The sequence below is a fragment of the Zingiber officinale genome, chromosome 4A (genome assembly GCF_018446385.1).
Source record: "Zingiber officinale cultivar Zhangliang chromosome 4A, Zo_v1.1, whole genome shotgun sequence".
Taxonomy (NCBI): Eukaryota; Viridiplantae; Streptophyta; class Magnoliopsida; order Zingiberales; family Zingiberaceae; genus Zingiber; species Zingiber officinale.
In genome coordinates this window covers 61857250-61869914 of record NC_055992.1, presented here as the reverse complement: position 1 = coordinate 61869914, position 12665 = coordinate 61857250, and the positions used below count along the sequence as shown (strand labels likewise).

Genomic DNA, 12665 nt, shown 5'->3' with positions numbered 1-12665 from the left:
TTATAGGATCAAGATCCATATTTATATTAAAACTCGAGTTAGTTTTGGCTAACATGCCCGAGAGTTAATATAAACGTGATTTTGTCCTACCTTTCCAACTATTGGAAGAATGCCTATAGTTGACTCGATCCAACCGAGTAATTAGGAATACTCAATCTAATTGAGTTTGTATTCACCCATGCGTTGATAGGCGGGACCAAGATTGTCCCTCCGTACCCTACCTAGATAATATGTATTGCTCTGCTTTGGCAGATTCAACAATACATGTGATCGAGGTAGTGATAGGTATCACGACACGGTTAGGCATTTAGAGTTGGTTCGATCTAGATCTAATCTAATCGAGAAGGATGCATCTTGTGCACGACTTAGATCTAATCTAATCGCAAGGGTGCATCATGTGCACGACTTAGATCTAATCTAATCGTTAAGGCACTAATTAATTAATTAATTATTAAACATGCATCAAATACATAATAATTAATTAATTAATCTATTTGTGATTTAGTCATGGCCCTACTACGATCTTCTCAAGCCAATGAGAAGATCGATTGGTCAACCTAGGGTCAACAACTTCTCCAAGCTCCTCCCTTTGACCACCTTGTGTTGCTCGTGCCCGCCTCGGAACTCCGTCTCGTGTGGACCCTCCACCGCTCCAATTTGTACATTACAATTTGAAACTCGAGTTACATTCGAGTCTAAATCTAATTTACAACAAGAATAAAAGACGAGGCACGACGCGCAGGTCGCGAATAATAAAATAAATACAACACGCGAAAACACATCACGGCACGCAGGCCGTATTATGAATTACAACACAACCAATCATATTGGGCTTTGGGCCATGACTATCACAAATTAATATATATAATTCAAAATTATATATTTTCATAATTTTCTATAATTTTAAAATTAATTTTTACAATTTTACAAGTAAAATTTCCCGGCGGTCCCGTTTAGCGGTTTCGGGCGCAATCGCGGAACGGATCCCCTTGCGGGGCCCAGGGGCAGCGCCCCTACCCGCGATCTAACCATCGCGAGGGTTCCTTTGCGATCCAACAGCGCCTAAACCCGCTGTCCCAAAACGATTTGGGCCGAGACATTGCCGTTTCGGAAAAATCTTCCCGGCGGGTTCGTTTTTAGCGATTTCGGGTGCGATCGCGGAGCAAATCCCCTTGCGGGGTTAGGGGCAGCGCCCCTACCCACGATCTAACCATCGTGAGTTGCTCCGTTGTGATCTAAAGGCACCCGAGTCCGCTGTCCCAAAAGATTTTGGGTCGAAACGAAGCCGTTTGGGAAAATTCTTCCCGATAGCCTACAAGTGCCGAGACACTTGTGCTTCGCCTATAAGGAAAAATTACCCATAAAAACATAAAAATTGAATTTTTACAGAAAATCACAGAAGCTTTTTGTTTTCCAAAAACCAAAAACTAACTCGTACAAGTCTTTGCACGTGGCTCTGATACCACTGTTGGGTTCTTTGAGTTTTCGCGTCGCGGAAACCCCGAAGGACCCAAAGCCGTAGATCCGTGCAAAGATTCGTATAAAAATTCGAAAAACTATTTCTTGTACGAGTTCAAAAACTGATCTACTACTTAGATCTATGAGGAAAAAGTGTTTACCCTTGATGCGATGCCCTTCGCGTTCCCGCTCGTCCAAATGATGTCGGATCTCAAGACCGTCAAGCGCCGGTCCTCTAGAAGTATCCACACGGACACACTAGATGGAGATGACCAAAAACCAAGGTGCACAGCACCTATGTGGTTCGGCCAAGGGAGGAGAGGGAGAGGGAGAGCTTGAGAGGGAGGAGGAAGATGCACACATGAATGAAAAATCAAATTCTCATTCACAAAACAAGTGGCCGTCCACTTTCAAAATTCACATTAATTGCATTAATTGCAATTAATATGAAATCATAAAATCACATTAATTGTAATTAATATGAAACCATTAAGAGAGTGGCTTTATTACTTCCATGAGGTGGCACCCATGATGATGTGGAACATCATTATTGGTCCACCTAATGCCAACTCACCAATGAGGTGGCAAAAAGGTCAAGTCAAAATTGACCTTTGGTCTTCCTTCTCAAGTCAAGTCAAACTTGACTCCATCTCTACCATGGTGGATCTAATCCAACCATTTGATTCGAGCCAACTTAATATAATGAATCTAATTCATTAAATTAAATTGATTCAATGAGTCAAAATCTAAATTAGACTCATTTAACACATGAATCAACTTGAGTCGAACTCAAGTTAGCCCAATTAGGATTACTCTTAATCCAATTTGATTCATCAAATGAATCTAATCCTCTTGGTTCATCATATGAACCTAATCTCCATCTAATTGTCCTAAGTGTGTGACCCTATAGGTTCTTGTAACGTTGGCAATGCCTAAACCCATTTAGGAGCATAACTAATGAGCGGTATCTAGCAACACATCATTACTACCCAAGTTACAAGAATGTCGAGATCCGACATCACCTTGTGACTACCAATTGTGACTACTCACAAAATAATGACAAGTGTCCTTCTATCCTAGACATCTAGATTGATCAATATGAGGCATTGACGTGTCATCCTCTAATCAATCTAAATCTTGAACTCGTTAGACTCACTCGATCAAATGAGCTCAACATCTAATGTTGACTCATTTGGGCATGCCGTGGTCTCACTCTATCAAGAATAGCGATGTCGCCCGTCATATGGGAGGATAGATCCCATCTACATCACTCCATCCCCTGCATAATCGTTACATACCCGAACGCCTTTATAGTCCACCCGATTACGGGTGACGTTTGACCAAAGTACATAACTCATGTAGGGATCCATGGTGACTTGAGGTCTAAGGACTAGTAGTAATAGCCACATGAGAAAGTATATGACACTCATATAACGATCCATGATACTTTCTCATGGCGGTCATTCAATATACATTCTCTAATGCATGTCAGCTTGATATCTCTATATCCATGACTTGTGAGATCAAGTCATCGAGCTGACCTACATGCTAGTCTTATTGTATTAACATTGTCCCTGAATGCTAATACTTGACTAGGAATGATTTAGAGTAGTGTTCCCTATATCATCTCACTATCGATTCAACTAATCGATTGATATAGGTATGAACCTTCTACTCAAGGACGCTATTATACTTAGTCTATTTGACACTAATATAAATAAGTATAATAACCAAACAAATGCCTTTATTAATATACAAGAATATGATATACATGAGTCCATACAATCATCAAATGATTGGCTCTAGGGCTCTAACTAACAGGACTTAGGTGAGGCATCCCGCATTCTAGGGATACAGATCTATAGAGATAGATCTAAGAGATTGCTTGGCTTAAGTCAGAGTACATACATTGACAAGATACTCCTTTGGTTTGCCATGCAGAACTCCAAGAAGGGATTTCTGCCGATGTCACATGGCGTGAGTCTTTCGAAGACTCAAAGTCCCTCTTCTAGAGAGGAGAGAGACTGCATGGATCAGATCCCTTATGCCTCAGCCATAGGATCGATCATGTACATCATGCTATGTACTCGACCTGATGTTTCGTATGCTTTGAGCATGACGAGCAGATACCAGTCAGATCCAGGTGAAAGTCACTGGATAGCGGTCAAGAATATTCTTAAGTACTTAAGAAGGACTAAAGACTATTCTTGATATATGGAGGCAATGATGAGCTAGTTGTAAAGGGTTACAGTGATGCTAGCTTCCGGACCGACCAGGATGATTATAGATCGCAGTCAGGGTTCGTATTCTACTTGAATGGTAGTGCTATGAGCTGGCAGAGTTCACAGCAGTTCTACAACGTTTCCATCTTATTCGAGAGATTATCGATAGAGGAGATGTGAAGATTTGCAGAGTATCTATAGAAGCTAACATCGCAGATCCCTTGACCAAGGCTTTGGCACAGAGGAAGCAAGATGGTCACACTAGGTCATTAGGTCTTAGAGCCTATACTGATTGGCACTAGTGCTAGTGGGAGATTGTTAGTTAGAGCCCTAGAGCCAATCATTTGATGATTGTATGGACTCATGTATATCATATTCTTGTATATTAATAAAGGCATTTGTTTAGTTATTATACTTATTTGTATTAGTGCCAAATAGACTAAGTATAATAGCGTCCTTGAGTAGAAGGTTCATACCTATATCAATCGATTAGTTGAATCGATAGTGAGATGATATAGGGAACACTACTCTAAATCATTCCTAGTCGAGTATTAACATTCAGGGACAATGTTAATGCAATAAGACTAGCATGTAGGTCAGTTCGATGACTTGATCTCACAAGTCATGGATATAGAGATATCAAGCTGACACATGGGTATACATTGGAGAATGTATACTGAATGACCCGCCATGAGAAAGTATCATGGATCGTTATATGAGTGTCATATACTTTCTCATGTGGCTATTAGTATGACTATTAGTCCTTAGACCTGAAGTCACCATGGATCCCTACATAAGGAGTTATGTACTTTGGTTTCGTCAAACGTCACCTGTAACAGGGTGGACTATAAAGGCGATTACTGGGTATGTAACAAATTATGCAGAGGGATGTGAGTGATGTAGATGGGATCTATCCCTCCCATATGACGGGAGCGACATCAATATTCTTGATAGAGTTAGACCACGAAGTGCATGACCATGCCCAAATGAGTCAACATTAGATGTTGAGCTCATTTGATCGAGTGAGTCTACTTGGAGTTCAAGATTTAGATTGATTAGAGGATGACACGGTCTATGCCTCATATTGATCAATCTAGATGTCTAGGATAGAAGGACAATGACATATATTGTGAGGAGTCACAATTAGTAGTCACAAGGTGATGTCGGATCTCGACATTCTTGTAACTTGGGTAGTAATGATGTGTTGCTAGATACCGCTCATTACTTATGCTCCTAAATGGGTTTAGGGCATTGCCAACGTTACAAGAACCTATAGGGTCACACACTAAGGACAATTAGATGGAGATTTGGTTCATATGATGAACTAAGAGGATTAGATTCATTTGATGAATCATATTGGATTAAGAGTAATCCAAATTGGGCTAATTGAGTTGGACTCAAGTTGATTCATGTATTCAATGAGTCTAATTTAGATTATGACTCATTAAATCAACTTAATTTAATGAATTAGATTCATTATATTAAGTTGGCTTGAATCATATGGTTGGATTAGATCAACCATGAGAGAGATTTGATCAAGTTTGACTTGATTTGAGAGGAAGAGAAAAAGTCATGTTTGACTTGACTTTTTGCCACATCACTAGTGAGTTGGCAAGATGTGGACCAATAGAATTGCTCCACATCATCAATGTGTGCCACCTCATGGAGGTTACAAGCCTCCATAGCATTTAATGTGGCCGGCCCACATTAAATGAGGAGGTTACACTTGTTGCCATGTCATTTAGTGAGGTGGCAAGATGTGGACCAATAGTGTTGATCCACATCATCCTAGAGTGCCACCTCATGGGGGTTACAACTCTTAATGGTCTTCACATTAATTGGAATTAATGTGGGGGTTACACCTCCTTGAAGGTGGCCGGCCACTTGAATGTGGAGAACAATTTTCATTTTGAAAATTGATTCTATCATTCATTCCTTCCTCTTCCTCCTAGTGTTCTTCTTGCTCTCTCCCTCTCCTCCTTCCTTGGCCGAACCACATAGGTGCTAGCACACCTTGGTTTTTGGTCACCTCCATCTAGTGTGTCCGTGTGGATACTTCTAGAGGACCGTGCGCTTGACGGTCTTGAGATCCGGCAACATTTGGACGAGCGGGATTCGCGTGGGGCGCGCATCAAGAGTAATGATCTTAACTTTAGTGTAGATCTAAAGTTTTTACAAACTCGTACAAGAAAAGGTTTTTCGAAAAGTTTTGTTTACGAATCTTTGCACGAGATCCATGGCTTCGGGTGACTCGAGGTTTCCGCGACGCGAAAAAGCGGTTTTCGCGGCCCGACGAACCCAACACGTCCAACCTTACATGACCATGTGACTAGATAGAAGGGGAACAGTGCACGGTCATGCAATCCTTGCACGGTCGTGCGGCCAAGACAGAGGCGGATCAACACACGACCGTGCATCCTTGCACGACCGTGCCACCCCATGCCGAGACTAAGAAGTACACGGTCGTACATCCTTGCACGACTGTGCCCCAGGGACCGAGGCCAGACACCACACGGTCGTGCCAATTGGCACATACATCCTTGCACGGATGTGCCCCAGGGACCGAGACCAGACACCACACGGTCGTGCCAATTGGCAAGGCTGTGCAGCGCCACCAGAGAAGAGAATGAACACGGCCGTGCCATCTTGGCACAACCGTGTCTCCGCAGTCGAACCCTAGTCTATATAAGGGTTTTAACCCTTTTTCTCGAGGGGAGAGAGCGAGGGAAGCGAGACGTCAGTTGGAGAAACATCTTGAAGCCATCCCACGCCATCTTGGACCTCCGTCCAGTGATCTTCCACCACCATATCGACTCCAGAAGCCAAGAATTGAATCCGAAGGTCACTCGTCGTCATTGGATAAACATATTCTTTCTTTCTTTCTCCGTGTCTGAAGATTGTATGTTTATCTACATTATGTCCTTGGGTATTTCTCCGACACTTATGGAGTAGATCCTTTGTTCTAGGATTAAGGAGTAGTTGTGGTTCAGTTTGATGTAAAACTCGTATTATGCTTATACTCGTTAGATGATCTTTTATGCTTTGTCTCAATTGCATGTTGCTTGATTGTGTAGAACTTGTTAACCTCGTAGTGAGATTATCCCTAGATCATACACTCGAGGGGCCCTAGTGACAGGGGTAACTCGTTCACGGGCATTTAGGATACTTCCTTTAAAGGAGGGGTAAATTCTCCTTAAGGAAGCAAGAGACCAAAACTTAGTTCTTAACCACTATTCTTAACTTACCAATTATAATCGTGTCCTCAAGATTTGCCGAGGTGCCCTAGTGACAGGGGTAAACCGTAACAGGACTTCTTAGGGTCCTTCTTTATACTGGTACTTAAGAATAGCCGCTTTAGCATCAGGCAATTGCATGTTAAAGGACAGTGAGTGTAGGATAAATCATGACACAGCAATACCACCACAACGAAACCAACCTCCTAGAACTCCTCATAACCAAGTGAACACTTCGACTCACCAGCTCTCGATTCTTCTTCCCGACCTTTCTTGGACTATTCACAACCATTGGTAGTCTAGCTCACCCTTAGTGAACAATTGCTAGTGCTTATAACCAGTCCCTATGGGATTGATATATTTATTACTGAGGATGAATCCGTGCACTTGCGGTTCATAACAAGTTTTTGACGTCGTTGTCGAGGGCTGCATCTATAACATTAGTAAAATCATATCGATTTAGACTAGGCTTTCTTTTCTTTTCTTAATTTTTCGCATTCATTTCTTTTTTATTATTTTTTTATTCTGCTATCATATTTCATATCTTATTATTGCATGTGTAGAGCTAACCTTTCAGGACAGCTACTACGCTTTGATCCAGAGATTGACAGGACCTTTCTGAGGAGAAGAAATCTACAAAAGGCATTCCAAGCAGCATAAGAATCCTCAGGAATGGCCGTCAAACTGCTGAAAGATTACGCGGCACCATATACACGAGGGGTTCGGTCCAGTATCACTCGACCGCCCATTGAAGCCTACAACTTTGAAATCAAGCCTGCAGTAATCCACATAACAACAACAACAACAACAACAACAACCAAGCCTTTTCCCACTAAGTGGGGTCGGCTGTATGAATCCTTTTACGCCATTGAGCTCTATCTCCTATTATATCATCATCTATATTTAAATAAATTTTATCTTGTTTTATTGTTGCTAACCAAGTCTTTTTTGGTCTTCCTCTTCCTCGTTTTATATGCATGTTTATCATAGTTTCACATCGCCTAACTGGAGCATTTATTGGTCGTCTAAGTACATGTCCGTACCATCTTAAACGTGTCTCTCTGAGTTTTTCCTCAATAGATGCAACTCCTACTTTCTCTCTAATGCTCTCATTTCTTATTTTGTCCATCCTCGTATGTCCACACATCCACCTTAACATCCTCATCTCTGCAACTCTCATCTTCTGCTCATATGCTCGAGTCATAGCCCAACATTCAGCTCCATATAACATAGCAGGTCTAACTGCGATTTTATAGAACTTACCTTTAAATTTAAGAAGTTCTTTACGGTCACATAAAACACTCGACGCTCCCCTCCATTTCACTCATCCTGCTTGTATTCTATGTAAGACATCTCTCTCAATCCCTTCATCATTTTGTAAAAATGATCCTAAATATTTAAATCTCTCGGTTCCGGGCAACTCATCCTCTCCTATCTTAACAATTGTTTCATTACTTCTAATATTGCTAAACTTAAATTTCATATATTCTGTCTTTAATCTACTAAACTTAAAACATTTCTCTTCTAATGTTTCCCTCCAAGATTCTAGCTTAGCATTTACTCTTCACGTGTCTCATCTACCAAAATAATATCATCTGTAAACAACATGCACCACGGTACTGTGTCTTAAATGTGCGCAGTGAGTTCGTCCATAATTAGTGTAAAAAGATAGGGACTTAGAGCTGATCCTTGATGTAACTCTATCTTTATTGGAAATGCTTCAATTTACATCCTCATACATATCCTTAATTAGTTCAATATATGTTACGCTAACACCTCTCTTTTCTAAAATTCTCCATATAATTTCTCTTGGGACTCTATCATATGCCTTTTCTAAGTCAATGAATACCATGTGTAGATCTTGTTTTTGCTCTCGATATTTTTCAATTAATTGTCTAAGAAGATGTATAGCTTCTATTGTCGACCTTCCAGGCATGAACCCAAATTGATTTTCTGTCACTGTGGTCTCCTTCCTTAATCTTTTTTCTATTACTTTTTCCCAAAGTTTCATAGTATGACTCATTAGTTTAATACCCCTATAGTTTGCACAATTTTGTACGTCTCCCTTATTCTTATATAAGGGAACTAGAGTACTTATCCTCCATTGATCAGACATTTTTTTCGTTTTCAATATCATGTTAAATAATTTTGTAAGCCATTCAATACCTTGTTTCCCTAAGCACTTCCATACCTCTATCGGAATATCATCTGGTCCAACGGCTTTTCCATTGTGCATCTCATTTAAAGTTTGTTTTACTTCTGAAGTTTGAATTCTACGATAAAAATTAAAATTTCGATGCTCATTTGACCTAATTAAATTACCTAAGTTAAGTTGGTCTCCTAAACCTTCATTAAAAAGTTGATGAAAATACCTCTTCCACCGCTCTTTTATTTCTCCATCGCTTACTAATACCCTATTACATTCATCTTTAATACATTTTATTTGGCTAAGATCTCTTGTTTTTCTTTCTCTCGCTTTAGCTATTCTATAAATATCTTTTTCCCCTTCTTTTGTATCCAATTTTTGATATAACCGTTCAAAAGTTTCATTTTTTGCTTCACTCACTACTTTCTTAGCTTCTTTCTTGGCTATTGTATATTTTTTTAAATTTTCCTCGTTCTTACAAATATATAATTCCTTATAAGCTATTCGTTTTTCCCTCACTTTCTCTTGTACTTTCTCATTCCACCACCAAGATTCTTTACTTAGCGGTGCATGCCCCTTTGACTCACCGAGGACACTCTTAGCTACTATTTTCAACTTTGATACCATCTTATCCCATGTTGTATTAGAGTCATCATATATTTCACCTAATGCTTGTACTTCTACCTTCTCTTTAAATATATGTTGCTTCCCATCCTTTAACTTCCACCACTTAATTCTAGGAATTGTATATATTTTCTTTCTATTGATACTATGTTTGAGGCGTATATCCAACACTACTACCCTATGTTGGGTAGTTAAGCTTTCTCCAGGGATGACTTTGCAATCTTTACAAATCTTTCTATCCTTCTTCCTAACCATAAGAAAGTCAATTTGCGATTTATTATTCCCACTTTTGAATGTGACTAAGTGTTCTTCTCTTTTCTTAAAAAATGTATTAGCTAATATAAGGTCATATGCTATCGCAAAATCTAATATAGTTTTCCTTCCTCATTTCTCGTTCCAAACCCATAACTCCCATGTACTCTCTCATATTCCTCATTTTTCACTCCGACATGACCATTTAGATCACCTCCTATTAAAATCCTTTCATTTGGTGGAATATTTTGTAATATTTCATCTAAGTCCTCCCAAAACCTTAATTTGGTAGCTTCATCTAATCCTACTTGTGGTGCATATACGCTAATTATGTTCATAGTTTCTTTCGCCACTATTATCTTAAGAGTTATAATTCTATCCCCTTTTCTAACTACTCCTACAACTTCATCCTTTAACAAACTATCTACAATAATACCCACTCCATTTCTTGTTTTACTTTTTCCAGTGTACCATAACTTAAAACCCGAGTTCTCTATCATCTTTGCCTTCTCACCTGTCCATTTTGTCTCTTGTACACATAAAATATTAATTTTTCTCCTAATCATCATATCTACTACCTCCATTGATTTACCAGTGAGAGTTCCTATATTCCATGTTCCAAATCTTAGATTATTAGTTTTCCTATCATATTTGTTCTTATCTAACCTATGGTGTGAGAACTCTTGCCTATTTAACACTACACCCAAGTTCTCATGGAGATGTAGCGGTCCTTGCTGAGACGTTACAGTCGGACCCTGTAACGCGAACTCTTGCATATTTATCACTACACCCGAGTTCTGGAGATGTAGCGGTCCTTGTCGAGACGTTACAGTCGGACCCTGCAACGCGTTCCTTCCGAGGAACAACCTAGCATTAGCACAATAGTTTAATGGATTCATTCATGAAATTTTGCCATAGTTTGACGCTGGCTGGCAACCTAACGCAACCCTCCTCCTTTATCCGGGCTTGGGACCGGCCATGACTGGTCATCATGGGCGGAGTTCCTGCAGTAATCCACATGGTCCATCAAAATCAATTCGGAGGAGGACCACATGAGGACCCAAACCACCACCTAGAGCTATTCTACGAGATCTGTGTCACTATGAAGGTGAACGGGGTCCCTCCAGAATCAGTCAGACTACTTCTCTTTGGGGTTTTTCCTGAAAGACAGAGTCAAGCAATGGCTGAACTCCCTTCCAGTAAACAACATATCATCCTGGGAGCAGTGTGAGTAGAAGTTTCTAGATAAGTTCTACCCACCCAGCAAAACTGCTCACATGAGGAACCTAATTGCCAGCTTTAAACAGATAGACTCAGAATCATTATTTGAAGCGTGGGACAGATTCAAGAGTATGCTAAGACAGTGCCTCCATCATGGCCTTGAAAAATGGTTGGTTCTGCACACCTTCTACAATGGGATAAATTATCACACGAAGGTATCTCTTGATTCTGCAGTAGGAGGAGCACTGATGAACAAAAGCCTCGATGAAGCTGAAGAGATCATAGAGAATGTGGTGTAGAACCACCTTCAATAGGCATCTGAAAGATCCAGTGGCTCTTTTACGGGGAATCCAATTTAAAGCGTCAGGGAAATTCGACGTAGATGTAGTTATACTGATGTCTGCAAAGTTGGACGCTCTGACCAAGAAATTTGAAGCCATAGGGAACAACACAGCTAATGTAATAGCATGTGTTTACAACACTTGTGGAGGTATGGATCACGCTAAAGACACCTGCCCCTTTAGGCCAATATAGGCACAGATGAACCAACTTGAGCAGTGTGATGCAATAACCAACTACAATCAGAGGCAAAATAATCCGTACTCCAATACATACAACCCTGGATGAAGGAATCATCCCAATTTCTTATACCGGAATAATCAGGATCAAGGACCAGCACATCAGAATTATCAGCCTCGGCAACGGAGCCACCAATCTGGACAACAGACCTATCAACAACAACAACCTTCACAACTGTATAGGATTAAAAAGATGCTTGAGGAAGCTCTCTTAGAGAAAAAGGAGAAGAGGAACGAGATCAAACAACTGACTCAAAGGCTGGAAAACTCTGAAAAACACTAGAAGATACAAGACATCTAGATAGCTTAGATAGCTCAGTCCGTCTCAAGAGCACAAGGTACATTCCTAGGGAAGCCAAATTTAAATCCAGTGGAATATTGCAACCGCATTGAGCTGAGGAGCAGACGTACTGTGGGAGATCCTCAAATCATTACTCAGAAGCAGCTTGACTCAGAGAAGGAACCCTCTCTTCAATTACCCAATCAGACTCAAAACAGGGATGGAGAAGAGGCTACTAAAAAGATTGAAGAAACTCTTCAAGCTACCCCACAGAATCAGACGATCCCTTTTCCTCAGAAGCTTATAGCATCTTAGAAAGACGAAGAGTTCAACCGATTCCTGAAGAAGATCAAAGAAATCTATATAAAAGTACCACTAAATGTCGAAGTTTGTAAAATTTTTAAAGGGAATTTTATCTAACAGGAGGCAAAAAGGTGACTTCGAGACCGTGGCATTGACAGAGAATTGTAGTGCTCCCCTTATGGCGAATTCTCCACCAAAGCTTCAGGATCCAGGAAGCTTCTCCAAACCATGCAAAATTAGTTCTGAACTTATACCGAGAGCTTTCTGCGACATGGGGGCCAGCGTCAGCCTACTTCCGTACTCTTTATGCAAGAAGCTGGGCCTCCAGAACATTAAATTGACCACTAT

General features: G+C 40.4%; 1 pseudogene; it reads right to left on the bottom strand.

Moving 5' to 3' along the window:
• Positions 1 to 11244: 11244 nt before the first annotated feature.
• Positions 11245 to 11316, bottom strand: LOC121973981 (annotated as a pseudogene).
• Positions 11317 to 12665: the final 1349 nt, after the last annotated feature.